The sequence below is a fragment of the Ascaphus truei genome, chromosome 5, assembly GCF_040206685.1.
Source record: "Ascaphus truei isolate aAscTru1 chromosome 5, aAscTru1.hap1, whole genome shotgun sequence".
In the NCBI taxonomy this organism is placed as follows: Eukaryota; Metazoa; Chordata; class Amphibia; order Anura; family Ascaphidae; genus Ascaphus; species Ascaphus truei.
Window position 1 is genome coordinate 155104792 of NC_134487.1, and position 27426 is coordinate 155132217.

General features: G+C 43.2%; 1 protein-coding gene across 2 annotated transcripts in view; it reads left to right on the plus strand.

Moving 5' to 3' along the window:
- Positions 1 to 3629: 3629 nt before the first annotated feature.
- The window catches only part of AFF4 (ALF transcription elongation factor 4), a 100205-nt gene continuing 76408 nt past the window's right edge, over positions 3630 to 27426 (plus strand). Inside the window, exon 1 of one of the 2 annotated variants that reach the window (XM_075601089.1) lies at positions 3630 to 4007. The gene's annotated coding sequence lies outside the window, so the exon portion shown is untranslated. The remainder of the gene's footprint in view (positions 4008 to 27426) is intronic. The other variant, XM_075601088.1, reaches the window with a different exon arrangement.

Consider the following 27426-nt stretch of genomic DNA (forward strand, 5'->3'; position numbering starts at 1 on the left):
CTTGCGCCTCACTTCCTTTTCCACCATAACCTCTGGATGAGTGAGCACCTTATAACTGCTGTACTGGTAGGATTACCTTTTTCACCTGCCTTTAACTACCAAGCACCCACAGAGAGACATTATCCCAACACCTACTTCTCTACACAAGTGCCTGTTTTTTACCTGCTTTCCACAAATAAAGTAAAGAAAAGAAACAGAACTTGTTGTGCTTGGAAAAGAGGGCCAAGTTGACACTATCTGGGCTAAATCATCTTACATATGACCCTGGCTTTCAGAATACCTTGCAGGTTCTGTTAAAATACTGCCTGAAGACAATACAGAACTTTTGGTCATAGAAACAACCATAGCTGATTTTTCACAGACACCTAAATTCAACAGTAAAGTCTTTCCATTTCAATCAAGTTATATTAACATAAAAAAACAGGAAATGTCATGCCCTGGTTAATGTATGATGTCTTAAAGATATCTACACAACAGAATATAGACAAGCAAATAATCTTTTTATTCTTTTTTCTGAAGCCACAAGCAAAAATGTCAAACCCCACCTCTAGCAAGTGCTCGCCACAAACAAGACGGGACCGCGAGGCCGAGGTGAGGACTGATAAACACCGACCCGGAGCCGAGTGGCCAGATCCGGTGTGCAGGTTCGTAGTTGTGTAACTGTGTCAGGGTAGACGAAGTCGGGTAGTAGATATACTCGCCGTGGTTGAGGGTAGGAGATAGGCTAGTAGGTGTCACGTAGCCGAGGACAGGAGATTGTAGAATAGTAGATGAATATCCGTGGTCAAGGTTCAGTTGAGACTGCAGGGCAAAACAGGCAGGGCAAATCAAGGCAGGGGGCAAATCAAGGCAGGGGGCAAATCAAGGCAGGGGGCAAAGCAAGGCAGGGGGCAAAGCAAGGCAGGGCAGGGCAAGAAACAACAGAGTGCTTGCAACCAGCACAACATCACAAGAAATAACCTGTTATGCTCAACCAAATTGCAGAGGCAAAGACTGAGCATATAAAGGGTGAATCAGCCAATCGGTAAACTGCTGGTCAGCAGAGGCGGAACGTGAAACCAGAGTACTGATTCGTTGCTGTGCAGAGTGCACACAGCAGGAGCTGTGAGGAAAGCCTGCAGCAAGTCTGAATCAAACTCTGGACCGGAGCCTGCGTCCGATCCTCACACCACCATTGCAAGTCGGAAAAATGAAGCAATTTGCATAGCCTGCGAAACATACATGGAGAAGAATATGCAGTTTGTCAGGGCACTTTCAGTCAGAGCAATCTCTACATCCTGCACGGAGTGGTCGCAGCCATCGCCATGAGACTTTTGCAGAGTGGTAACATGGTCAAGGCTTAATACTTTGATTAAGCACTACAACCTGGACATTGCCTCTCCTATGGAAGCCTTATAAGACAGGAAAATGCATTAGGCGCTGTTGCGTTACATTAGTCAGGGGTGTGTAAACTTCTTGAGCTGTGCCCCCATACCTGGGAGCCGCAGCGTTTGCGCCCACCTCTCCCAATGTCTCGGCGTCAAATGACATTGCGGGTCATGTGACGTCACAGGACCTGTTGCGGGGGCGGGGGTCTAACACTGATCCTCACTGTCACCCTTTGGCCGCAGGCATGGTCAGCGCTTAGCCGCTGAGCCGCACTCACGCTTGTCCGTGAGCCCCTGCAGCCACAATAAGAGCGGCTTAAGCAGGGGTTCGCGCACGCTCCGCAGGCGTGTGGAGGCGTAGCACGTAATTTTTTTTTAGTTTGCGCGCTGAGGGGAGCGGGGGGCCGGTCACGAGAGCGGTTCGCCCAATGAGGGCAAACCAGCTCAGTGATGTCACTGGCCCGCCCCCAGACACGCCCCCGGACGGCGCGCGTATTAGGGCCAGGGAAAGCACCCCCTTTCCCTCAGCCTCCGCGTGCCTCTATGGACTCAGCCTTTCTCTCTGTCACCCACACTCTGTCTCTGCCACCCCACACTCTCTCTGTCACCCACACTTTCTCTCTGTCACCTACACTCTCTCTCTGTATGGAAGGCTGGAATATATTGTTGATGACTTTCTATAAGTTAGCTGGATTTGATGTACTGATTCTGGCGAAGATTTTCAGAGAAATATTGTGCTTTCGCGCGTCGTCAAAGACAAGTTAAGGGATGTTGCAGAGGCCTTTCGCGATCCCCCGATATTTAATTTAAATGCCTTGGGGAAGAGCACGGGGCCTCTGCAACCGTCGTGCCCACCCTGGAAAATCTTGCACCCCTGATCTACTGACTGGGGGCCTCCCTACCAACCTTTTACACCTCATGGCATAACAGAGATACATTAAGGGATGGTTAAGGCCAGGTTCAATATGACCCAGTCCCTGATTGGTGGGTTAACATGCAACATGCAACATTACTTTGGTTACATAAAGAGTTGCATGGAAAAGACACAGGCAACTTGCAACATTTCTCCTGAGTACAGAGTTAACCCCTGGTCCCTGAAGTGCTGGAACAGGCTACACAATACAAAGATATCTATAATATAATACAAGTGATTGACAGGTGGGTAAGGCCACGATTATAATAACCGATGGTGCGCGCCGAATGCGCACAAACGCGTGGATGTGCAATGGAAAGGCAGAATCCTGAAGAGACAAATTAATTTGTCTCTCCATGCGATGGCCGTGTGACGTAAGCGTCACGTGAAGCGGTTCAGCCAATCATGGCGAACCGCTTGTGTGATGTCACGGGCCACGCCTCCACCACGCCCTTTTGCCTCCCGCCTACAGTGCAGGTTTCTCGCACGCACAACGGGCGAGTGTCGTCACGCGGTCGCCCTGCAACGGCCACCATAATCGTGGCCTAATGGTGGGCTTAACCTTTATTAAAAGCAGTTACATCTACCCCTACCATCACAGTGCCACGCTCTTTATCTGCAAACCTTTTACTAAAAATGCTGGCCCATTCTATAAAGTCTCTTTTTTTCCCCTGCAATGTCTCTTAATCCTCTTGAATTGTCCGTATGGTATATTAGACAACCATTGTGGATGGCGGCAAAAAGATCCTAAAATATCATTAACATCAACATCTTTTGATGTTGAAGAATGATAATCTGAAAGAATACCAACCTGAGAAACCACTTGTGGGAATTAAAATGGCTAATAACCTTAAACATATACTTGCTCTCCTATCCTTAACACCCTACCCGCTAAATTAACCCTTAAATTAACAGCGTGGCGAAGTGGCCGGCGGCTGAACATTGGCGGAGACCAAATGTCAGATTCTGTGTACGGTACACCTCTTTCATTTAATTATATAAAAAGCAACAAGTCATACAAGTAGTTTAATGATAGAGCAAATATAACATTGGTTTGTTTTGTTGAGCTCTCCTTGGTTTAATATTTGTACTCGCTATTGTTTATGGTTTTTTTGTTATTGTAATTATATTACTCTTTAATAAAGCATTTATTTAAGAAGAGAAACCCCTGTGTTGTGCAATGAGCTGCCAGTTCCCGCAGGCTCTAGCAGTTGTCAATAGGTAAGGGTCACAGAGGTCAGTGACCTGCAGCTGACAAGCCTGGAGAAACACTGGGCGGGGCAAGCGGCGCCCAGACGCGTCACGTGAGTGCAGGCCCAGCCCACCCGCTTATTAGGCTCTGTGTGGTGCGCACGCGCGGAGCGGACGGAGAAATGCGATACTACACTAGCTCGCGCCAAGGCCGCGAGACAGACCCACCCAGGACAACGTGAGACTCCTCCTGCAGCGCGTCACGTGACCCGACGAACGCCCCGCCCAACCGTCTCTCGGTCTGATTGAGGCTGAGAGGAGGCGAAGAGACCCGGAGGCACCGAGGGGTGAGAGGCAGAGAGAGGCCGGGGCCCGACCGAGAAGGGATGGAGCGGGCGGGAGACACGGGGCCGGAGGGGCAGCGTGACTGCTGAGGGGAGGCGGTGCAATAACCCCCATTATACGAGGTGGGGGAGGCTCTGTCCCTCCTGTGGCAGCGCCCGGGCCGGAGGCCTCAGCAGAGGAGGAGTTGGGAGGTAAGAAAAGATGAGCCGACTACAGGCTGATGTCCCTCATACCCCCCCCCGCTGTGTAATTACTGCGCGAGCCTGTGTGTGTGTGTGTGTGTGTGTGTGTGTGTGTGTGTGTGTGTGTGTGTGTGTGTGTGTGTGTGTGTGTGTGTGTGTGTGTGTGTGTGTGTGTGTGTGTGTGTGTGTGTGACACACACACACACACACACAGCTTTGTGAGGCAATGCTTGCACTCCAAGGCAATTAAAGGGTTACTTACGTAATTAACCTGAGCGGTGATTGCCTTGGACACAAACTCAGGATGTAAACCTGTTATTTCCAACCCGATCCATACATTGTAGCCCCCCCCCCGGCACCGCAGGTGTTAACTAGGTGGTGATGGTTTTTATTTTTTTAGAGATGATGGGATAATCAGCATCTAGATACTACCCCACGGGGGGGGGGGGGGGGGGATCTGCCATGTCTAAACCCCCCGCCCCCAACACCCAATATTACTACAGAGACCCCTCCCTCTCCTTGCTATGAAATGTGGGAACGGGAGAGGGTATGAGAGATACATCGCTTGAGTGACCCTATGATGTGGGCCATCAGACTGTCGATTAACCTAATTGGTATATAGGTCGTTACCTTGTCTCTCCACCCTATACCACGGGCTTTATGTGCGGGTTGCACCCCGCTGTTGCGCTCTGTGTGTGTATATATGTATATATTGTGTATAGGATCCCCGCTTCCCTGCTGGGGATTTGAGATGGTGTTGGCATGTATGCGAGTTAATCCCTTGAGTGCCAGGTGCTTTGAAGTCTGCCACTGGAGGTGTTAATGGCTTCCCAGAGCACCTCTCCTCAGTGTCTCTATTGAATGTGTGAGCATCCAACACCCCTGTTTTGTAACGACTGAAATGGGCGAGATCCAGGCTGCTGTAGATCCTACAAAGGAAAGCGACCACCCCAGCCTGTCATCTCCTGGTCACTGTCAGAGGTCTTGTTGGATCCTCCTTCCGGGTTTGTCAGGGTTTCTGGTGTAGTGTGAGTGTGGTGCCTTTGTGCGGCCCCGGATGCCCCTCAGTGCTTGGCAGGGCTCGGTGTGGGTTGTGATGAGGCCTGTGATGGGCTGAAGCTCTTCCAGTCATTGACGTCAGGGCTTTGTTCCTTCACTTCAGGCCAGTGAGCATGTCTGTGGCTTCAGTGCTGGGGGAGGCAGTGATGTAAACACTGGAGTGCAGGGGGGGGAGGGTGTCCGTGATGTAAACATTTTTTTCTCTACTCTTGATGACAAACACTACTGTAAACCTTTCAGGTGCCAAGAATTTGGGAGGTGGATGTCTTCATGTAAATATTTACTGGTTTATTCATGTTAACTTTAAGAAAATAAAATAGAGGACACACGTAGCCATAATATAAATCGTTTCTCTTGCGGGTAATTAAAATGTGGTAGGACACTAAAGCGTCTTTATGCAACAATATCTGTATCTGTATGTGCCAGAGGGAGTTTGCAAGGCAATGCTTCACTTAAGGCGGGGGTTTTCAACTGCAGTCCTCAAGGCGCCCCAGTAGGTCAGGTTTTAAGGCTCTCAGCTTCAGCTCAGGGAATGTCTAAGGCCTCGTTCATTATATAAGTAAAAGTGATTATTCAGGCGCTAACTACTAATAGTAACAATAAATATTATAATCAACAATTTATATTGAGTGCAAACAATAAAAGTGCAAAATCACCCATGAATATAAAAATAAATAAATGGATACGGTCTAAATTCCCAGCTCAAACCCTCTGGTGGGACCTGTCTTCACTGGTTCCGCAAAGCGAGAATGAGTTCTAACTGTCCAGGGGGAGCATATGGGGGAAAAAGACAGAAACACAAGGCACACAATCTAAGTGTAGATGTATAAGTAACCATAAAAAAGGGTATCAAACTTGGCCCTATACCCAGCCTACTTACAAGAAGCAGGCGGTATCTGAGCAGTGTATATATGATGGTACAAACACGAATGGCAGGCGTAGTTCTCCTTGGTGTCACTCTCAGCAGATATGCGGACATATATTAGTGGAGAGAAAGGAACTTCATAGTGCAGATCAATGAGTATTAAAAAAAATCCTTTATGTAATATATAAAAAACGCACTTACAATAGTGCTAAAAAAGCCAAGCAAATAGACTTAAACAGGTGGATCACACTGATGTTAGTCTCACCGCCTCTGGAACTCGTGCTCCTCAGCGTACTTGCGGAGGTGATCCTCTTCCTGGTTTGTTGCGGCTATGACGTTATGTTCCTCTGATAGGTTTCCTGAGGCTAGAGACTGTCGGTGTGTGCACTGGCTGCTGCTCTGCGTCCTGGAATCAGGAGGGGGGTGTGCTTAGGGGCGTCACGGAGCTGGTTCGCCCTTATTGAGCGAACCGCTCACGTGACCGGCCTCTCGCGCCAAGAAATCAGTTTCAACTGATTTTTTGAGCAACGCACTTCGCATGGACGCGATCACTGCCTTAAGCCAGTCTGATTGCTCAGCGTGCAGACGCCTCCGAACGGTCTGGGGCACCATGGCCCCAGCCTAAGGTCGAGTTCAGGGTGGATGCTACGGCCGCGAGCTTCCGTGCGTGCTTCAGCAGCGTGCTGTACAGGCTGCAGGAGTCGGGACGTGGCGAACGTGTCACGGAGCTGATTTGCTGAGCCAGCTCACGTGATGCGTCTGCAGCCCAAAAAATCAATTTCTGTTGTTGCGACAATGCTGTACTTTGTCGCCACAAGAAATTGCACTCTGACATGGTTCGATTGAAACCATGGCACTGTTCCGATTGTGCGCGCACGTCGCGTAGTATCCACCCTGAATTCGGCCTTAGACTGAGCCACTGATTAAGCAACCTGTGCTGAAGCTGGGATATCCTGAAAACCTGACCTGTTGGGGGCTCTTGAGAACCCCTGTCTTAGGCCAGGGCCATGGTCCAAAAGACAGCGCTGAGCCGCGCCACTTACCCCCATCATCCCTACTGAGTGGGGCTTTAGATGGTGCGTGTGGAATTGCAGCCGACAGTACAATTCAATTTTTCCTGCTTAGGGAAGCGAAGGGCCGGTCAGGTGACCGCCAAAAGCCACTGGCAGTCCGTGACGTCGGCGCCGTAACGTGGCGCGCTAGCCCTGCCTCCCGTCCCGCCTTCCGCCCCGGCTCACAAGCGAGCTCGCTGACGCTCATACAAGGACACAAAAAAGCTCCTGCTTGAGCAGGAGAGCATGAGTGCCAGTGCTGTTGTTACCATGTCCGAGGCCTAAGGCTGCAGCCCCGCTGGCGCTGACCACACTCATGCTTGAGCGGTGATGTCACCAGGTCTCCAAGCATGAGCGATGGGTGTCCTGGCTATTTTGCAAGCAAGCGCGGGGGCATTGGGGGGCTTGTTGAGTGCGCGTCAAACTCACTTTTTTGTTGCGCCAAGCTTGGGAGAGCGTGCGCGCACCGCTTGTGCAGGGACTGGACAATTTGAATTGCCGAAACTAAACTCGGCAAGCGCAGCATTCTCTGCGCTAGCATGGCCGCCGCCTTAAAGGTTTAATACAAACGTGTTGTGTTGCTATTTTTCTAATGCATGCTGTCATTTAAAAAACAAAAAACAAAAAAACAAACATTGGAAGCTTGTGCTTACATTGTTTTGATGGTCATTCGATTCCATTTTCTTAAAAAGGACATTAACATTTGTTTGCTGTTTAACAGCATATTATAAGGCTTTTAAACAAGACTATAAAAAAGGCCAGAGCTTGCACTTTCTAAGGCTGCGTCCAGGGTTGCAGCAGCCGTACGGAGGCGCGCTGAGGCTGAGGGGAAAGCGGGTGCTTTCCCTGGCCTTGGTTAGCGCACCATCGGGGGGCGGGCCAGTGATGTCACAGAGCTGGTTCCCCCTCATTGGGCGAACTGCGCACGTGACCGGCCCTGCGTTCCCATGAGCGCAAAATCTAAAATTTGGATAAGACCTACGCTTGCGTAGGCGAGCCCCTACTAAAGCCGCTCTCATTGCGGCTGCAGGGGCTCACTGGTAAGCACCAGCGCACCTCAGCACCCAAGCGCTGACCATGCCCGAGGCCTTATAGAAATAAGTAGGCTCCACGTGTGTAATATTATATATTTACGTATGTATCCATCCATATCCCTATTTTTTTATTGTATCAGGATGCTGCCATCTTTGGTTTGTGAAGGTGTTGAACTTGGTTCACTTTTCTACCAGCCGTTCTGGAGGAGAGTGGATTTTGGGTTTTTACATTTTACTGGAAAAGTGAACCTAAATAATCAGATCATTTATTACTATTTTTAAAAAAAATCCTTTTATTGGATCTGCAACTTTATGAAGACCTTGTGTTATATGGAATTCTGCCCATTTTTAAAGCAAAGTTTTGTTTATGGTGCTTGTCTTGGACAATGTTGGGTATGTTATTTTTGCTGGTTTTGTTGACTTTTTTCTGCGCCCACTTGGAAACTATTAGATGTATTTTTTGAAAAACTTCTCAGCTGTTTTGATATTTGTAATATGAGGGTATTAAGAATCCATACAATTCTTTGTACTATGCTTCGTTTATTCTCCTTTAGATAATAATGCAGATGAGCTTCAAGGTGTCACGTTTTTCCATCTATTGTGGAAGGTTTTAAGGAATAAACCACTGATATCCCATTTTGTGTTTGTGCTGATTGGATTCAGAGCGATGAGTACATATGTTATTGGGGAGGAGGGAGAGGAGTGTTTTGAAACGTGACAAGAATAGTAAGTGCAAAGATATCCTTATAACATGTTTGACTGCTGCTCCTCTAACATTCATGTATAGGTGACGGAAGCCACAGAGATCAGAACTGTTCTGGAATCATATGATGACATCCAGCAGGAAGTGTTAACTACTTTAGCACACAAGCAATAAATAGGTTAAAGGGCTGCACATACTTGTGTGTCTATTTACATGAACTCTCTATAGGAGCTATAACATTATTCACATGTTTTGTGTATTCTTTTTACAAGACAGCTATATAGGCTTTGCAATAATGCTTATGACCCTGAAGTTCATTGCTAACACATTTAACTGCTTCTGAAACGGTTCAGAATGTTTCCCTCTTCCCCACCATCTAAAACATCAGGCGTAAAAGGTAGCTTTGTGCTGACCCAGAAAAAGTAGTTGCCAGGGAAATACAGGTAGTCCTCGCTATCCAACGTTTCACTTTACAACGAATGCCATACCCAACGCTTTACAATGCACCCCTATGGGTCGTTTTTCTTCGCCAGAATGCGTTATCCAACGCTCACTGCCACTGATTAACATAGGACTCAATTTACAACGGTTTCACTATCCAACGCTACTTCCAGAACGGATTGCGTTGGATAACCGAGGACTGCCTGTAAGTGGTGAATTTCAATGCACAGTTCCCTTCGTGGGTCAGAAACGTCATCACAAAGCCATAATAGTTCCCTCCATGCTTTTGTGAAGCTTCACTTATTTGGAAGTCATTTTTTCCATGCTTTTAGTCTAGATTTCATTAAGGATATATAGCCTCTCTCAAAATGTTGTATATATTTTTGGTGCAAATATCCTTTAGGTTTCCCTTTAAACTTCATCACATGGCTCACTGATCCATTAAAACAAGAAACAAAGAAGTCCAGAGCAACATCCAATGTGACAAAAATACACAGTGAAATACCTATATACAGTACTGTATCTCTTGAAAAAGGGTCATTTAGTTAAACCTTTGGCCAAAGTATGTAAGCCTGCGAGCCACTTTCAAGGCATGACCATAATGTCGCAGGTCCTAACACTCACTGATATCCCTAAATAGTTTTTCGTTTGAACAAATAGAGGTGCAAACGTAGTGTTTTGTGGAAACCTGATCAAAGTGGATCTGCTCCAGTAATCCGGATCCAAGATTTGTAAGCAGGTTAAGAGCAAGTTCACAGACACTGGTTACATTGCTGCAAAATAGTGTTATATGATTTTACATTTACCTAAAGTGTCCAGTAACTATCCCTAACTGCTGATATTTCAATTTATTACTCCCTATAAGATTTTCTAGCCTAAAGGAAGTACGATAAAAGCCAAATTGGCTGGTACAAATGTAGTTACATGAAGTATGAATTTTCTACAAGCAACTTTCTTGTCGCCTGTGTACTACAAGAATACAGGCAATGAATCTTCCAACACCATCAGTTGCGTGTCTGCAACATATTTCACAGCAGTGAACTTTATACACTTCAGGCATAACTACACCCTTATTGTGTGAGTATGTGCTGCAAAAATGCAGATCTTCTAGTACTAGGGCAGTTTAATTGCTCAACATTTCTTCACATCACTGTTCCTTCTAATCATGATGTTGCCATTTGAATTCGCATCTTGAATCCTTTTACATCCCACATTTTGGCTGGCTGCCTACGGTATAATACTTTTTTAATTGATGGCAACCAATATCTTTATTTTTTTCCCCATTATGTAATTGCTTAGATCCTTAGATGTACTCTTCTCCCAGCTTTGACCCATACGTAGCCTCAATACTTTGCGTTGTTTTTTTGCTTTCCTTGGTGTTTGAATAGCATGTTAAAGGATAAATTTCTCCACTCTTGAGAATAACTGCTTTATTCTGTGCTCTGGGGAGCCTGCAGCTCCAGAGATATATATACCTTTTTGAAATTTCTGCTTAATTAACCCAAAAGGGCAAATAAATAATATGGCTGCTAACTCGTTAGCCCCTTTTGGGCCAGCAGGAAGCTGTGGAGTAATGTTAGTAATTACTTTTATTTGGATCACTCCCAGACGTAGCGCTAGTATAGCGTGAAACGTGTAGAGGAGGAGGCTGTGCTGCAGCCTGCTGTTTTACAAGAGTGTGTCTACATCAATAAAGCTAATTCTGTTCAAATCTCGGAACTGACGTCAGATTGGCTGTTTGCTGTTGCACCGGATCTTCTCTCTCCATTCCTTCCTATTGGATGGCCCCTGAGCCACGCTGATTTTTTTTGTTTTGCGTTCACTTGCAAATACATATGTCTCACATACTTGAAGATTCATTTTGCTGAGGACAGTACTGTTCAATTCTGGGGGACCCTCTACTGAAGGAAAAAATAACAATGTCAAAATTGGGACTGCTGCTTTATAGCAGATTAGCGGTTCTGATTTTTGGAGCTTCTCGGTCTATGTTTGTGGACTTCCAGCTCGCTGAAGCTTCATGTAGTTGGAGCACAAACTACACATCCTTGCTTTGTTTGGCAGTATGTTCATTTTTGGGGTCAAGAGCAGCCAATGTTTTCACCCACCTTTTTAAACGAGACTCTACTTTCTACACATGGAAGGAAAAATCTCTCTAGTCACTGTTGCTCCTTTTTTAATTTTTTTTTATTTGTGTGGTGGGAGGCATAGATCACTATAAATGTTTGTGAAATCGTTTACAGTTTATACCTCTGAAGAAGCCTCCCGTGAGGGTGTGAAACACGTTGGGCTAATGGTATGCTGTTTGTCCTGATATCTGCAGAGTAAAATGAAAGTATTTTTTTTTTAAAAGGAACGCCCATTGTTTCTTTGGCTTGATGCAACGCTAATTGGAATATTTATTTACATAAAAACAAACCCTGTGAGGTTTTAACACATACAGTGGGAATTGTGTTGGCCCATAAAGATTAATTTACCCAAGATCATGTATTGTATAAATTACTCTGGCAGGAATTGATGCCTCTCAAATCTCACTGTAATCTCTGGTGTTCCTTTTCACCCAAAGACCTTGTTTAGTAAATTGCTTTAGTTCCATTTACATCACTGGCACAAGTGCTCACTAAACCTCTAAAGCAATTTAATAATTAAGGCTCTAATAATGCAGTTTAAAATTTTACATCGGGTCACATGAATCAGTTTAACATTCTGTATAAGGTGGTCACACTTGATAAAAGGTGGTATGTGTGTCAGTATGACGCCATAATACACAGCAGACCTTCTTGCAGAAGGTGTGGTAGCCAGTTAGCCCTGTCCCGTTTTCACACGCGGCATATTCTCTGCAACAACGCGCCTGCTGGAGTAATAACATTTGCAACGTGTGTGTGTGTGTGTGTGTGTGTACACATTTGGTTTATGCACACAGATAATATACACGTCTCGATGTATACGCATGCTGATGTACAGGTAGGTGTAGATGATGATACATTTTTTCCAGCCGTGTAGCAATTCGATTAATGGCAGTTGGTAATTAAAGTAAAAATTAAAAAAAAAAATTTGATATAAATTGTGCTGTAATGAGTGGGAAGTGACTGAATCTTGGTCTGTTTGCTGTTCAGTATTTTTCAGACTCTTGTTGCATAGAGCAAGGGTGCACAAAGTTTTTTTCTTTTAGGGCCCCCCTGGCTGCTCTACCCCCCCCCCCCCCCCCCTGTTCGCGCCTCCCCACCTGCTCTCTGGCTTTGGCGGTGTCATATGACGTCATGTGTTGCGTTGTCATGGCGATGTGGTGCTGAAGAACAGGTAAGAGAAATTAGAGGCCTTATGCCTCCCCTGGCATTTAATTTAAATGCCTTGGGGAAGAGCGCGGGACCTCTGTAACTGCCGTGTCTCCCATTTAGAAAATCCTGCCCCCCAGTTTGAGCAACCCTTACAGGTTGATTAATGGGTCGGTCGGCTTTCTGGCTAGTACCAGTTGTAGAGGTAGCATAATGTGTCCATGGCCTGAAACCACAGAAAAGTATATGTGTGTTTATCTTTAACATGATGACTGTAACTAAATGTATTTAATTTCTGGTTCTATTATTTACTTTCTCTAGGCAGTAGCTTCCATTTTTATTTTATTATCTTTTGAATTTTAATCGACACATTGTACACATAGTTGATCTCATTTTTAATGTTTTTGTAATATTGCTAAGGTTGTGTATAATTTGTCTATTTTTTTTTTAATATTGGTATAGGTTTCCTTAACTTCTGTAAACCTAAAAAAAAACTTAGTTTGAAAATGAAAAAAGGAGATGTATATATAAATAAAGACATGCAATACAAAATGTAGGTTAGTTATATACAGTATTAAATACTTTAAGGTAGTTTATATATCAACGGTCAGGAAATGCCATGTCTAAAATGAAAGGCAATGCTACATTTTTATAGTGTGGTTTTGTATTGGTTAGTAGATTTAACAGCCATTATCTATACAGAAGCCTCCATCACACTTAAACATAGGCTACACTTCTTGAAATATAAATGTAAAAAGTATTTTTCCACTAGTAGAGTTATGCCAAGTGAAACTAAAAATGGCTGCTACCGCCTGACAAGGTAAGGCTAAGGCCCCGGTATCTCCGCTGCCCGCGAGATTGGCAGCGCGTGCAGCCGATTCCCCGGTCTGCAGCTCACTGCAGGAAGAGAGACCGGGGGGGGGGGCGTGGCGGGGGCGCAGCCATGACGTCATCCGGCAGGTTCCCCCTCATTGGCTGAGCCGCCGGGGGGCGTGCCGTATCGCTCGACGCGAGTCCTGCTCTCAATTCTATTGCGAGCAGGAGCAACTCTCGCCCCAGCGCTGCAGCCCCCCCTCGCAGCGGGCCCGGCGCATTGAGGGGAGGGCTCTCGTCCCTGCAGCGTCCGCCACAGCGGGCGCTGCAGTAGGCAGCGGGGGGCAAGGCCTTAGGTTCACAATCTTGAATGTGTGATCTCATTTATAACCTTGGAAAGCTGAAGTACATTCAGATTAATTAAGATCACTGGTGTCTGGACACAAACTTTCCAACCAACTCCAAGTCCGTTGTCTGTCTGTCTTCTGTTCATTCTTTTACATGAAAGGTGTGCACAGCCCAGCAAATGGGAACACTATCCAGCACAGGGTCATTCTCACACTGTTTATCTGGGGTTAGTAATCGGATAGGAGCTGGTTTTAACCCTCATCTTCTATACATATGTCAGTGCAGTAGGTAGGAAATGGACAGGCCTGAGCTGTTTCAAAATGGTCTGAAGCCAGAATGCTTGGCAGTAAAACTCAATGTCGTAAAATCACAAATCCAAAATGGAAGCATCCTGAGAGAATACTGGTGTCTCAATTGTGAATGTTACATTTCATTTTGAAGTGTTCCTTTGCCGTACATTGATGCTACCGACCCCACGGCTTTAAAATGCAAACTCAGTCAGTTTCTAGGATTCCCGTCCCATTAGTCTGAGCTCTTCCCTGCACACTCATGATTATAGTAAACAATGGCAAATGTTTCTTGGTAGTATTTGCAATGGTAAAAGTCTGAATCTTTTCTTTTTCTTGCCCTATGTAATTGTGGAAGTTACATTTTACATAATGTTTTTTTTTTTGTAGTGAAGCCAGAGTACTTAAAAAAACAAACTAGTAAGTTACATTAGATTCTTCTCCCAATAAAAATCTTGGACAATAGAGGGCAATTTAACAGTAGTCACATAGAACTGGCATACAATCTTAATCGGCCTCCCACAATCCTACAGATTATAGGGTCTCTTCCATTGCACCGATTCTTATGGTGTATAGTTAATCATAGCTTGTCATCTGAATAGCAGAAGGCTCAGTCTACTGTGCTGCTGACCGTGCTCATGCGTGAGAGCGGTGACGTCGCCACCTCTCAAAGCATGAGTGCTCGGCTGTCCAGCATATTTTTTTTAAGTGCGTTGGTTGAGGAGGTCATGTGGCCCTTCAGCACACCTGAAATACAATTTTAGCTGTCTCGGCAAGTGCCCGCGAGCGTACGGGGGTGCGTGAGCATGGCTGGGCAGATTTGCATTCATTGTGCTGACCGCAGTAAGCGGCACAATGGACTCGGCCTAAAGGAGGGAGGAACATTAAATGGACATTCTAAGTGACATTTTATTGGAAGGATTTGCGGTAGATGATGATTTCTGGCCCTTGCTCATGCAAAGAGGTCACATAAAGATCACATCGATGAGCATCGTGTACTGGGAGTTAAGACACACAAGTGACATGTCCAAGTGTTGAGATTAAAGCACAGCCTGTATTGGATCATACTGATGCGTAATGTTAGTACTGTTTGTTTTTCTACTGGTGGTACACGGGAAAACTACATTGTACATTTTGCAGTAGTCCATTCACAGCTATTTGATTCATAACACTGTCCTTTTGTTGAACCAATGTGGGCATTCTTCATTAATGTACTGTAGCTTCAAATGCCACCAACACTTAAAATATTGGTCAAATCAAGTCCTCACAGCCTGTATTACATTGATTTCAATACTCCACATCAATTGTGAGTTTGACAATTACTTTAAGATGTAAGTAAAATAGAGATTCCAGCTGAAGATTACGTGTGATGGTTTATACATGGCAAGAAAGAGGTTAAGTAGTCCTATACGGTCTGATTTTTATATATCCTACATGTAAGTGTATTTTGTTAATGGAGGACATCCTTTGAGTTTTGTTAGGTGTTAAAAACAAATTCTGATAGTCAAATGTTAGCCAGAGTTCTGAACCCATTAATTTCTGCATGTTCTATTTGCAAGGGTTTGCAGTGATCTATCTATTTACCCACAAACTTGAGTACACCTAACAAAGTGAAATACTACTTTACTCCCAGCCCATTTGAAGCAATATGCCCCTTTGTCAGGTCATCATGATCACACTACATCTCAGAGCTTGTAAAATACTATAATCATAAGTCACATGGAAGCTGAGCCACGTGTCTTGGTTTCAAGGAGAAAGGGGTCACAAGACTGGCCATGTTCCTTACTTCACTATCTTACCTCTTGAATTGTTTTATTTGTTATATTTTAAATCCAATAGGGACATTAAAGGTTTCTTTGCCACATTGTAGTGCGTATTTATGTTGCAATAGCTTTTCAACACATGTAACCCATCTTCTACCTGTTTACCAATTGTAACAACATATGCCCTCAAGTCGAGCAACGAAAAGCACAGTCATAATTATTACAAAGCACCAGGTATATACTGACTTTGCAAAGGGATTAAGATATTTTTTGTTAATTTTTTTTTTGTAAAGAAAAATATCTTTGTTTTTTTCCCCCCAATGACCAACCAAAACAGTCAAGGCCAGGGTTGTAGTTTGCAGCAAAAAAGAGTGAAAGCAATGTAAAATTATGGAAAATAGTAATTTGACAGATTTAGGGGAAGCTGCAAACTCCTGCCCAAGTGCATCTGTCTCATGCACACTAATCACCCACAAACACCAACAGAGAAACCCTGATAGTTTGTAAGGGAGTTAATTTAACTTGTGGGATTATCCAGTTTGCGGCCAAACAAATCTACATGACATGTCTGCCAGTGGTGTTAAGTTTTCTCAACAATTAACATGAGTAGAAATGACAAATGTGATGAAAACATGCCACAATATTCATGTGTGTAACTGATGGTTAAATAATTCACAAAATCACATGCTACAACCTTCTTGAGCAACTCCCCCACATCTCTATTCTAGCAAAATATATAATTCTGTGCACACTAATTTTTGGCAAAATGTGCTACTTTTCTAAGTCAATCTGTTTTTTTGTTTGAAACTTTTTCTTTTTTAATATCTTGTCATCCCAGTAAATCTAATGTTAGAGGCAAGAAGGGTATGCAGAGGGTTGCTTTATTGACTATCCTATTATAGCAAATTGATTTTAAAGGAGTTTTACCTTAAAAAAAAAAAAATCTTACTGTAATTGTAGGAAGCTTAGAGTTTCTGGTGCTGAACAGTGTCCAATTCTATGGACACCCTGCTTCCTCGAGATACTTACATCAGAGCGCGATGCCGGTATCTCCTGTTTTAAAGGATGGCGTTGCGGCTTCTTCCTGTCCCATTATTAAACAGACTTTTTTTGTGCCCAGATGGGGCCGTGATGAAAGTACCTCAGGAAGCAGGGGGTCCCGGAACTGAAATCCATGTGATTCAACTCCAGAAACCACTGCTTCCCATGTAGTTTAAAAAAAGCAAACAAACAACCAGTTAAAGCCACTTTCATTTTAAGTGTTCTACACCAGCGTTGCGCAAACTCCCTGTGCTGCCCCCCCCCCCCCCACCTTCTCTCCTCCTCGGTCGTGCCCCCCTCGCCTCTAATGGTGCGTCAAATGACGCTGCTGGGTCATGCCACGTGACCTGCGGCGTCATTTGACATCACATCTCTATGGCAACGGCCGCGTTGTCATAGAGATGCGTAACTGGAGCCGGTTAAGTAAATTTTCAGTGGCCTCGCGTGCTCAGCGTGGAGCCTCTGTAAACGCCCCCCAGTTTGCGCACCACTGTTCTAAACCACTATCTAGAGATCAATAATATACTATAGTTCTTTTTTTAACTTCTCTACTGCTTTGCATCTGATATGCATTTTTTCTCGACAAATGTTTAATTGATAAACAGACGTGTTTCTACTGCTCTAGGGAGAAACAAAAAATGCCTTGAACTGATTATAAAATGATTGGGAATCGGCAGCTTAAATAGAAAAATATGGCAGAAAAGTATTGAAACTTTGCCCTTTCAGTATCATTCCCAATCATTTTATCGGTTCAAGGAGTTTCTTATTGATCTCTAGAGCAGTAGAAATACTTTTAATTATTCTACATTGCTTGTCAAACTATGTAGTTTATTATTGATCTCTTGATAGTGGTGCAATGTGGGAGAGATTTTCTTACTATGCGTGAGTTACTCTTTCCCCGCCCCCCCTTTTTAAATCTATTTCTTTTGTCCCTATTCCTCCCTCTTCCTTGCAGTGTTCAATATGCATTTAATTATGAAAATGTAATATTTCTGTTAGAAACCTTTTCAATAAACGGAGATAACCTTTGCAGTGTTTCTTGCTAACTTTGTCCCAATTGTATTTCGATTTAGGTCTTGTTTTTCAGTTGTATATTCTGGATGAAAATGTTGCACTTCACATTGACACTGAATTTGTATGTCAGAATGGAGGTAGTGTGGAAACACTGCATTACAAATTGTAATAGCCATTCACTTAAATGTCTATTAACTACTTCAGTACCAGAACGGCATGTCTGTAAAGTAATACCGCCTAAAATTTGTGTTTTCTTCTAATCAATCCCCTTTGGAAAATAACACTTCTCAGCTTTTGAAATAAGTTTTTTTTTTTTTTTTTTACGGTCCCTTTAAAAAAATAAAAATAAATAAAACTTAATTAAATGATTGCTTTGTTTTTTTAAAATGATATCTGTGCGCTGTGTCTACACACGAATCCTGACTCACATAACGGTTGGATCACATACATTAGTCGCTTCCTGTGCAATCATTCAAATGTAATTTAGTGATGTCATGGCTAAGAGGAAGTAAAACTGCAAATGAACCGGGAATTGGAAATGTGATCAAATTGAGTACATTATGTAATGCGTAACATGTATGTAAAGTCTACCTTTATTTATATGCTTCAAACCGCATATGCACGCGCCATTGTTCATTTTGTAGTAGTAAGGCTTTATATAGGGAATGTATAACATAACTGGTATAAGTGCATTACATGTAAAAGTAAACGTTAGGAGAAAGGAGTCCCTGTCCTGAAAGCTTAGTCAGGGGTGTGATACCAGAGTAACAAACCACAGGCGTATGTGAGATAGACACATATATATGCTGGTGGGGGAATTTTAGTTTAGTAATTGGATAAACTGGGTTATAGTTATCTGAAATTTTCAGGTAGTTTGTTTCACGGGTGAGATTATTTGTCAGAATCAATTTGATTTGGTGCATTGACGAAAATGATTTTTTTTAATATCAATATTGTTTGCTGTTCAGTTTTTCATTGCTTTACTAGAGTTAAAACACGGATGTTTAAGTAAGTTTTATAGTTAACCCTCTCCTGTGACTATAAATGTCTAATGATTTAGTTCAGCTATTTATATTGAAGGGCTAATGCAGAGGAGATCCCAACTGTCCTCTCATATAGCAGGGGCTCTTAAACTCGTCGTCGCAAGGAGCCAGTTCAGAAAACATTTGAGAAGGGTCACAAACTCACTGTAATGTAGTTTAAGATGAATTTAAATACTTAATGCTATATTTCAAAATTTTGTGAGCATTTAGAACATTTGTACTGTGTACTGGCATACCCTGGTTTAAGGACACTCCCTTTAAGTACACTCACGAGTAAGGACATAGCACCCAATAGGCAAACGGCAGCTCGCACATGCGCCTGTCAGCATGTCCTGAACAGAAATACCGGCTCCCTACCTGTACCGAAGCTGTGCGCAAGCGGGGAGACTATAGAGCCTGTTAGAAATGCGTTATTTACATCAGTTATGTACAGGCATACCCCGCATTAACATACGCAATGGGACCGGAGCATGTATGTAAAGCGAAAATCTACTTAAAGTGAAGCACTACCTTTTCCCACTTATCGATGCATGTACGTACTGCAATCGTCATATACGTGCATAACTGATGTTAATAACGCATTTGTAACAGGCTCTATAGTCTCCCCGCTTGTGCACAGCTTTGGTACAGGTAAGGAGCCGGTATTGCTGTTCAGGACGTGTTGACAGGCGCATGCGCGAGCTGCCGTTTGCATATTAGGCGATATGTCCTTATTCGCGAGTACTTAGTGAGTGTCCTTAACAGGGTATGCCTGTACGTATGACGATTGCATTACAGTACATGCATCGATAAGTGGGGAAAAAAGGGAGTGCTTCACTTTAAGTACATTTTCGCTTTACATACATGCTCTGGTCCCATTTTGTACGTTAATGCGGGTATGCCTGTATATGTTAATGCCTTTTTCCCCCCACTCCATATGCACCTTTATAAATATTGTTAAATATTTGTGTGTATTTAAAGCTTGCTTGGATTGCTATAGCAACTATTTAGGAAGCCACAGCACTTTCTCTTTTAAAATAGCAGCCATAGTGGGTGCACTGGGAAGCAGGATCTTCACTGATTGGCTGCTTAGGTAATTGCATTGCTGTAAATGTAAGGAACTACTGCATTTATTAAAAAAAAAAGGGAGGGGGGGGGGGCAAAGGCAATGTCACTTTTTTAACTAGCAAGTGAGTTTCAGTAAGGGCAATAATTTTTTTTTACAAAAAACCACTAGGAGAATATTACGACATTTATTGTGATAAATATATTTATCATAAAATCTGTTCAATAAGAAGCATTACAAGAAAGACCTAATTTAACCGTTTTAATGCAAAACAATTTCATAGTAAGCGTTTTTAAAAAGAAATATTTTGGTGAGGGATGTTAATTTAACATTAATTACGAAATAAATATGTTTAACGTCCGTTAGAAGAAAAGGCATTTTGCTAGGCTCACTGACAGTGGCTCTGGAAATGGTAATATTGCAATAATTTTAATATTGACTTATTGCAATTTCTTTATCACAACATACTATCATACTATCGGTATATTGCCCAACTCTAACCAGATCTAAATGGTGTCCAATTTTACCAAGATGGCAAATGCAGCAATTGTTGAACTTTTAAGCAACAAACGATCAAAAGATCACCTTATACTGACCTGTGGTCAGATTATATGGGGCAGCTAGGCAAATGAACAGTGATGGTGTGTTTAACCATACAGTATGTTGCTTCCTGGCATTATAGTTGAGCCAATCCGTTTGCACCAATGTGCAATACACAGGTAACCACAATAAGTGCACATTCCCGATGTTGAATGCGGATTGGCTCTGGGAGTCTGCTGCTCTAATAGTACCTGCTGGTAGAGATGTGCATGAATTTATATTTAGAACCATCTGTCTATTCCAGGAATTGCTGAGCTCTGCTTTTCAATAGCAGATGTTCTTTGCATACAATATTTTGCCATGTAAACCATTTTGGTTTGCAGCAGGGAGGATGATTGTGCCCCATTGGTTGCAATTATTAACAGTGAGATGTTATTACATAGTTTTAAGGAGGAGTCCGATACCTCTGCTTGCTTCATTTTATGGCCATGTTCATTATAATAGGCAGTTCTATGTTCTTCAAGACACATTCAGCACAGTTTGAGGGGCATGATGGTGTATTATAGAGGAGACAAGAAATTATCTTTTTAGATGGTCATGTGGGGAAATGTCACCAGTCCCATTAAATATTTCAGATACACTTGTTTAATGTACTATTAAATTTGTATTTATGTAGCGCCAACACTGCAAACACTGCTTTACAGAGAATATGTAATACATGATACATAGAATAAGTGCATAATACATGCAATTAAACATTGGGGGAAAGGAGTCCCTGCTGTGAAGAGCTTACTATCTTAAATGGTGCATTGAGTGACATATATATACACATAGGCAGTATCACTTGAAAGAACGTGTAATCCACAAGCAGGGGGGGAGGGGGAAAATTGAATGTACGTTTCTTGTCAGTCTTTGAGTACAGCCTTCAAAATGTGTAACATTTTGGGACATGAGAATACCACAAAAGTGAAGGAAAGGAGGAACACACAGGAGACTTGATTTGTGTTTTGAAAAAACTTCAATGTGTTCACAGCATCAGAGCTTTAGTACAGATAATGTTTCAGGACTAATGTGCCCCTTCCTCAGACCCAGTGTTTGGTCTGAGGAAGGGACACATTAGTCCTGAAACGTTATCTGTACTAAAGCTCTGATGCTGTGAACTCCTTATTGAAATTTTTCAAAACTCAAATCAAGTCTCCTGTGTGCTCCTCCTTTCCTTCATTTTTGTGCCATTATCAGGTCCAGCGTTGAGACAATTGGGAGGTAAGCACCAGAAGCAGAATTATACTTGCTTGTCTTTATTAACAGTGGTGTGCCATTTATTTCTATGATTGCTCTTATTGGGACATGAGAATACCACATCCCTCCTCAGAAAATCAATTTGCATAACTGTGTTACGATAGGTTTGAGGTGTTGCACATCGCTTTCAAACAATGTACTTAGTCATTTATGTGCCCACAGCTCTGGGCACCTAGCCAGGTGTGGTTAAAAATGTAAACTTGGGACCCAGCTAGAATTTTTAGGAGCCAAAGTTTGGTGCACACTTTCAGCATATGTGTGCTTCGTGGGGGTATTATTTAAGTAATAATTCCCGAAGAACAGGGCATTACTAGCCAATAATGCCCTGGCTGGAAGAGTTGAAGGCCCGAGGCGAAGCCGAGAGACTTTAACCCAGCCCGGGCATTATTGGCCAGTAATGCCCTGTTCTGAGGGGAATATTACTATTATAGGCTAAATGTAGGCTTATACATTTTTCATAAAGATAAATTTTTGTAGTCATTGATTTTATTTTATTTATTTTTATCAGCATGATTGTCTACATTCTTTTGCTTTTACTGCAAGTTTAGTGAATGAAATTGTACATACATACAGCCCCCTCTATATATTCACTCACTCACACTCTCTGCAACCCCCCTCTATATATACACACACACTTTGCAGTCCCCCCCTACTCACTGTGCAGCCCTCCATCTCTACACCCACAAAACACACTGCAGCCCTCCTCCACCCTCTACACCAGGGGTGGGGAACCTTTTTTCTGCCAAGGGCCATTTGGATATTTATAACATCGTTTGGGGGCCATACAGACACAGGCAGGCAGGCATGTAGGCACACAGAACCCAGCCCCCCTACCTCTGGTAGTTGCTGCTGGGGGGATCGTGTAGTGCGGATGCTGGGGTAAGTGCGGGCGGAACTGCTGGAGAAGCATGGGGGAAGTGCGGGGAATGCTGCGGGGGAAGTACGGTGGCTGCTGGGGCTAGAACGGTGGCTGCTGGGGATCGTGTAGGGCTGCCGGCGCCTCACACCACCACCTCCCGATCGGGTGCGCGGCGGCCATTGAAAAAAAAAAAAAAAAAAAAAAAAAAATTAGCGCGACCCCTGTTTAGAGCAGTTGCCTTAGCAGGACCAGACCAAATGATTTCGAGGGCCTTATACGGCCCTCGGGCCTGACGTTCCCCACCCCTGCTCTACACACAGAAACACACACACACACACACACACACACACACACACACACACACACACACACACACACACACACACACACACACACACACACACACACACACACACACACACACACACACACACACACACACACACACACACACACCATCAGCTGTTTTGTCATTGGGTAAGCTGCATTATCTTTGCTTTACACACTAAACTTTAGATTGTAAATGATCTACTGCACAGTGAAGTCTTTCATGAATCGAAATCCCCCCCCCCCCCAAAAAACCCCCCCAAAACTTTCAAACTTAGCCACTGTTCCAGGGAGACTAGTTATTTCTTCTCCCAGAATCGCCTACATCTGTCACCTTCACTGCTCATTGGCTTCCCCTCCCAAGTGTTAGCAGTGATATCATCAGACTGGAATTAAAGCTTGATCTGATTCTGTCTGCCATGTCTTTCCCAGGCTGCAAGGATTTTTAAAAGGACTTTATTCTACTCAAGGGTCAAGGAATGTGGTGGGCTGATTTCCAAAAGGTTAAGACAACGATAGATGGAATTGCACCTTTAAAAAAAAAAATGTGCTGATCACAACTCTCAGGACATAATCCAATGGGAAACTTTGCAGATGTTTACTTCCACCTAAAACTGCAGGTTTAAGATCTTCACTGTACAGTTCAGAGGTTGGTGTTGATTTTAGCTTTGAGCCAGTGAGGTACAGGCAAAACTTCAGTGTCTGCCAATGGAAACGCAGGAATGTTTGTGGTTGACTCCAGGCAGTCTGCCCAGCACTGCCTGATGGGCTCTGTTCCAAAATGAACTGGAATTTCATCTTGCACAGCCATGGACTGGTTATGTTCTACATATGGATATTTAACGTAAACTTTATTTTCATTTTTTTTTACTTAAAGGTGCAGCCACTTGAGATTTCATGTTTAAAACTAGGCAATGCATGCATGTATGTACTGTAAATACAGTTTTTCAAGGCTTGAAATGTCCTTGTTGTCACTTACAACATGGACTTTGTTAGGGAGGGCTAGAGCTACTGTATAGTGCTTGCTTTGCAGCTAGTTTAATTACCATTATCGGCTGTTTTGTCATTGGGTAAGTTGCATTATCTTTGCTTTACACACTAAACTTTAGATTGTAAATGATCTACTGGACAGTGAATACTTTCTTTAATCGAGGTGCATTTTTATAATTTTATGGCTCAGTATTCATGAAGCTGCGGTGCAAGGTTTCTCCAATCTGGCATTGATTTGAGTGGAAGATGCCACTGATAAGTGGAGTCACCTCACACTGCGGCTTGATAAATCCTAACCTATGTACAGTGTTTCATACATTGGAATCGTCACCTAAGAGTTGATCCTTCTTAATTCCAATATTGTTTCATAAGATCTGTTTAGCAGCTAGTCAAATGCAGACCTGTTGCTCTGCTCAAAGCATTTAATCTCTCGATTTTTAGTTCTCAGTCTATTTTAAATGAGACAATCAGTAAAAAGGATCTTGCTCATGGAGCCCTAAAAACCAGCCTTAAAGCTGCAGTTCAGTCTTTTTTTTTTTTTTTTTTTTTTACTTCAATAGTTTCATGTGTGCAATCTCTAATTACCTAAAGAACTGTATAGCTGCAGGTCAATTTGTTCTCCATGTATTGATAGGCAAAATTTGGTGACATAATTAGTGAAGGGATCTGTTTATATTCTGCTTGTCTGTCAGTGGAAGCTCATGAATATTCATGAGCACTCCTGCACTGACGTGCTAGAGGGAGGGCAGGGCTGACATAGGGGTGTGCCAGGGCTTGTGACAGGACATGAAGGGGCAGTGCCTTAGCAAATGGCTGTTAAAATAGAATACAAGAAAATTGGTCTTTCAAAGTTGTTTTTTTAAAAACAGAAAATGCTAAAAGTATTTTTTCTTACTACAGAACTGATTTATTAAAAAAAACACACATGCAGGATATTGACTGAACTGCAGCTTTAAGTAGTGTTGGACATGCACACACTGCAGGGACCATCACTAAACTTTCTGGAGCATTGAAGTGACAAAATATACCACTTACATTGGGGTGGGGGGGGGGGTGTGTGTGTGTGTGTTTTCTCTAGTGTGGATAAAGGTACAATCTCATTGAACAGTGCTATGTTGGGTTAGGGTTGCGCGGTGGTTGTAGAGGCTCCACACTCTTCCCCAAGGCATTTAAATTAAATGTCGGAGGCGGCGCGAGGCCTCTATAAATCACTTACCTGGTCTGAGCTGCCTCTTCGGCGTCAACATGCCAACATGCCAACATGCCACATGACACCACGAGGCTCAGGTAAGGGAAGGGGGCCATGAGCAGGGGGGTGCAAACAGAAACGTTTGCGCCCCCCTGCTTTAAGGGACGGTCCCTTCTACAACAGAAAGGAAGCAATGACCATGGCATGTTTAACCTTGGTGCAGTGAAAGGTTTAATATGTTAAAAGTAGCAGATGGAAACTCACTCCCCCTCCCCCCCACCCCCCAGGTCAACTGCTCTTATTTTTTGTAAGTGAGCCTGATGCCTTCATTAGTCAAACATAATTAGTTTATATGTATGCATTTAGCAGGAGGAATGGAAAATATTTATTTCACTGGATGCAAATATGTAACATTACTTTAAAGGTGGTTGAATTATTAGCAAAAAAAAATTACGCTGTTGCCACAAAGGTGTTTTAAAAATAATATATAAAATATTAATTGGGGCCCGCTGTGCATGATTGCCTCTTTAAAGCTGCAATTCGTTAACGTTGTTCCTTAAGCGAGACTGCACCAGTGCCCTCACATATTGCTGTTTCACTTGATTGTGTTTCGGTTGGACTTGGAGTTGAATAACCTCCTCTCATCCCCTATCCCCTCCCCCTCCCCAGAGCATTTGGAGATTGCTGGGTTCAGTCACAATATGTTTGGAAGAGAGAAGTGTCAGGGGATTGAAATGGAAATTAGTCTAAGTTGCTGTTTGATGCTAAAAATAATAATAATTGGCGTTGGCTGTAAGTGGGGTGGAGGGGGGTTGCTGTCCAATTCTCCAACGCTGTTTGAAAACGGATTTCTTTCTGAACTGTTTGCAATTAAACACTTCTGCAATGGAGTGGCCTGCGGATTGTTTTCCGGTGCTTGTTCTATATAAACATCTATAGTGTTGCCTTAACTCACTCACTCATATTGTTGTATCCTGCTTTGGCTATCTCTTGCTTTTCAATAAAATGACACGTGATTAGTTTGTGTGGACTTATAAAGATGGCTGCCATTGTGATGTTCACAAATCTGTAACTCTGGAAATGTGAAGGGAAGCAGTTTGTAGTATATCCTGACAGTTTGTTGTGTATCCTGACATATGGTGGTGTGCTGGGCAGTGCAGGTTATTTGGACTTTCATTTGCTAATTTAATCAACGAATCTTCAATCATGATGATGTTATACATGTTACTATGAAGAGATGTTTTCGCATTACTGCAGTTTTAATGTATGTTCTCATTAACACAGTGCAGTTTACATTAGCAGCATGTTGTATGTTGAAAGCCTTTCACCATGTAACGTATTTAATGGAGCAATCCTCCCCATTTTTAAAAAATCTTTCATCTTTTTTTATTACGGAATTAAAACCTGGGTGTCCTCCAGAGCTGAACCGCACTAATTGAATTTCCGGTAACCCCCACGGGTCCTGAGATACTTACTGGTGAAGCTATTGTTATTCCTTCTGGCTTTTGAAGGGTGATTTAAATGACCTTCCAATAGGAAGCCACAATCTGTTGCAGCTTCCTATTAGCCTGAGATATGGCAGCTATTTTGTTTCCCCTTAGGGAGATTTAAGCCCGGTAAGTATCTCGGGAACCGGGGGTACTCTGAACTGTAGGGCTGTTTGATGAAGCTGTGAAACAAAATAAGGGCACACAAAATAGTTGGAGGAACTGCTCCTTTAATGCAATTTGTCATATTTATGTTATAATTTAGTATGTGTTCAGTAGTTCTAATTTAGGCCAGTACACAATTAATAATGCTTTATTTAGGAGCTTGTAAATAACGGGATCCTTTCTTTGGGCTCTGAAATTCTTTTCAGTATTTGCGCAAAACTGCACATTTCTGCCGTGTTTCGTGGTCCAGGGAGAGAAGGAAACGGTTGTTAATGGAGAGAGAAATGTTGTGAGTGAGGAAGTGGGACAGCGTCTTCCAGACATCTTTGTTTGGATCATGTTCTGCTCCATTAGCCAACATTTTCCATTAGTTAGTGTGATGTGGAGTCATAATAGATACTAGAGCACATTCTGTTGCTATGAACGATTGCATCAAATAGAAGGTATGTGTTATAAAGTGTGAGAAGGATTATGTTTCAACAAGGTATTTGCAGTATTGCTGTCAGGGTTCTTCATAAATCTTTGCTGTATTGACTCCTCAGTACTAGATTTCCCCGCCCCCGCCCCCCCCCCCCCCGAGCCCCACGTGCGTTTTAGAACTACAAACAGATTTCACAGTATCAAAAGGCAGATAAATGATATTTTTATGTGCACATTCACATCTCAAGACAGGTCTGCAACCCTGTATTTCACCATTGTCGCCTGGCATACAGTGCTTCCACTGCTGCCAGGGATTCTGGGAAATGACAGGCAAATGAGCGCACAGTGTCACCTTTTTGCTTCAAATCCATT